Source organism: Chiloscyllium plagiosum, unplaced genomic scaffold, assembly GCF_004010195.1.
Source record: "Chiloscyllium plagiosum isolate BGI_BamShark_2017 unplaced genomic scaffold, ASM401019v2 scaf_52, whole genome shotgun sequence".
Lineage (NCBI taxonomy): Eukaryota > Metazoa > Chordata > Chondrichthyes > Orectolobiformes > Hemiscylliidae > Chiloscyllium > Chiloscyllium plagiosum.
The window spans coordinates 304,884-307,674 of record NW_025215381.1 but is presented as its reverse complement, the minus strand read 5'-3'; the positions used below and the strand labels follow the sequence as shown (position 1 = coordinate 307,674).

The 2,791-nt window shown below is 36.3% G+C and overlaps 1 long non-coding RNA gene across 1 annotated transcript in view; it reads right to left on the bottom strand.

Annotated features, from left to right (window-relative positions):
* The window catches only part of LOC122548364, a 2,359-nt gene extending 1,244 nt beyond the window's left edge, over positions 1 to 1,115 (bottom strand). The window contains exons 1-2 of the long non-coding RNA XR_006311218.1: positions 1,010 to 1,115; positions 157 to 201 (exon numbers count right to left, since the gene is read on the bottom strand). This is a non-coding gene — a long non-coding RNA (uncharacterized LOC122548364). The remainder of the gene's footprint in view (positions 1 to 156; positions 202 to 1,009) is intronic.
* Between the last annotated feature and the right edge of the window lie 1,676 nt (positions 1,116 to 2,791).

Sequence of the window (2,791 nt, the reverse complement as noted above, 5' to 3'; positions counted from 1 at the left end):
CCAATTTTAAGGGCATTTAAATGGTCATTGGATAAATATATGGATAATATTTGAATACTATAGGTTAGATGGGCTTCAGATTGGTTTCAGAGGTCAGCGCAACATCGAGGGTCAAAAGGCTTATGTAATGTTGTGTATTCTATAGTAATTACTCACCATGCAATGGTTCCAGTTCCACTCAAGTGGTGTCCAGGTTCCTGTCTGGGTAGAACAATGAATAAACTTTCAGTCAGCACAGGAAGCGAAGCTACCTCTGTGTACAGGTTCTTCCAGGTCTCTACCTAAGTCTTTTAGCAATTTCTAACAACCAGACTTTCAATTCATTCAGAAATGGGGATGTATATGTTTTTAAATAAGTCAAACATATTAAGAGTTCCTCTCTTAACATGCTTTTCCCATGGTATGTCTCTTTCTCATTTTAACTATCATGCGATAATCGACCTGATCTTTGGCGAAGACAAGCTCAAAGACTTCAAGATGTCCCTTACTCATATTCTCTGCCTCCACAGATACTTTGCCACTTTGATCATAATATGGCTTACTTGTTTCTCCATTTATCCTTGCACTTTGCATACTTCTAACACAAAAGAATGTTTGTTTTTGGTGTACCCTCTCCATACTTTTTCCAATCTCTCTTTGTTTTTCTTTCCTGAACTTCTTTTTGTAATTCACCTTGATGTTTATTGTACTGTTTTTGATTTTCTGCAGTATTTTGCTCACTTTGCTGGATATTATTTTTCTTGCTTTTTTGAAATTGTATCCTTAATGCAGCTGCTCAATAGAGCAAGGTGCAGAGTTTATAGTTCGATGCCTTTGATTGATCAGATCATGTGCAACCTAAATTTTCTTACTCAGCTTTCTGCCAGTGTCCTTTTGGACTGTCACAGATTTCCATTATCGTCGCTTCTCAGCCAAGCACATTTGAACTCCCCTTATAGAACATTTACTCTTATTTTACCATTTATTTCTTCCACAATTATGCTAAAATATGTTGAATTGCATCACCTACCACAAAAATGCTCTCCTATTAATACTCATCTGAGCTCTTCCATCTCACTCTCCAAAATCTAAATCTGGAATTTCCAAACGTCGGCAGTGAGGATCTAAAATTTGAATTTAGGCAACAAAAATATGTAGATTTTTATTATAACAAAATGGTTTCTCGATTTAAAAGAATACTATAAAACGGCTTGTGAACCATACTGCTGATTTGCAGAATGACATTGCAGTTGAAAGTTGCAGTTGCAGAATGACATCATCAAATTTTCATAAGATGAATATGACTCATTAATAGACCATTTGAATTAACCTTGAACATGGCATGACAATTTGCGTAAATAAGATATCCTTCTTAAAGAAAATACCATTGGATTAGGCTGTCTTCAATAACATCACCATATTACAGTTGATTGGACTTTTTTGTAATTAAAAGCCCTTTCCCAGGAAATATCTTGTTGTATTTACTTGTTGTAAATCATGTCACCTTATTATATGTGATTGGTCTTTTTTGTGATTAAGGTTGTACTATTACTAAAAAAATGTGTAATTTTGAAATGTAATTGCGCAACTTCACCATGGAACACAGAAGCTTCAATCTCGGTGTTGCTGGATAGAATTGCATCAAAGTACCTTAATTAAATAAACTAATGACCCTTGCTTTTTGAATAGACTGCATTTGTCGATTCTTTTGACCGATCTCGAACCAAGAGACCCCTCTTGAGGGGTCGTAGATCTTCATTTTGGTGCTGTGACTTGAATAAACTAATGCCAACTATTCAACCTCGCAGAGGGATGCCTCTGAATCTGAAAGGCAGTTGTGGTCTAAAGCCGGCTATTGTAATCCTGTTACTAAACTATGGACCACTCCAGCTGGATAGATTTGTATGTCAAATGAACTTGTTTTATGGGTAGTTGATTGTATTCATAATGCTCACTGTGGTGCTCATTCAACGTCTGATTTGCTTTTGAATACCTGGTGGCATCCTCGCCTCCAGCAGATGGCTTAACAAGCGATGGATGCCTGACATGTCAGGAACACAATCCTGGGAAAGGTATTCCTTGCCCTGCGGGTCAGGCACCCCTCCCTGAGGGACCTTTTCAGACTCTTCAATTAGATTTTATTGAATTAGAAAAATGTCAAAATTATAAGTATGTTTAGTTATTGTTGATGTTTTCTCTAAATGGATTGAGGCTTATCCTACTTCAAATGCGACTGTGAAAACTGTTGTAAGTATCCTGCTTAAGGAAGTTATTCCCCGTTTTGGTATTCCTCTTTGCCTGTCCTCATTTTATTGGTGATATAAATGAAGAATTGTGCTCTCAATTTGGCATCAGAGGTTAACTTCATTGTTACCCTCTCCACATAGAGTTTGAATTCTAGTGATATTAGATATTTTTCATTAAGGCATACAAATGAGTTGCAAGTCCTTCAGAAAAGCAGTGGCAACTAATACATTTAATCATAGCACAGGAAAAAAAATGTATGAACTCTTACATAAGGCCACCCCCATTCCTTATCATTGTAGTAATTTGGATAGGATATTGCGGATTTATTGGAGGAAGTACATAAACAAGTATAGGTGGGGATAGGTAATAACTAAAAAGATATTATGTCCTGTAAATACTTTAGTATTATTCCATACTCCCATGTTAGGATTTGGAAGAATAAAAGGGGTCAAGGAGTCTCTTACTGAAGTAAAGGTGTAACAAATTACTTCATCCTCTCCAAAGATTTTATTACAGGTTTCTAGAAACATCCCCCCTTTGTCTCTTTTACTACATGATCTATCTG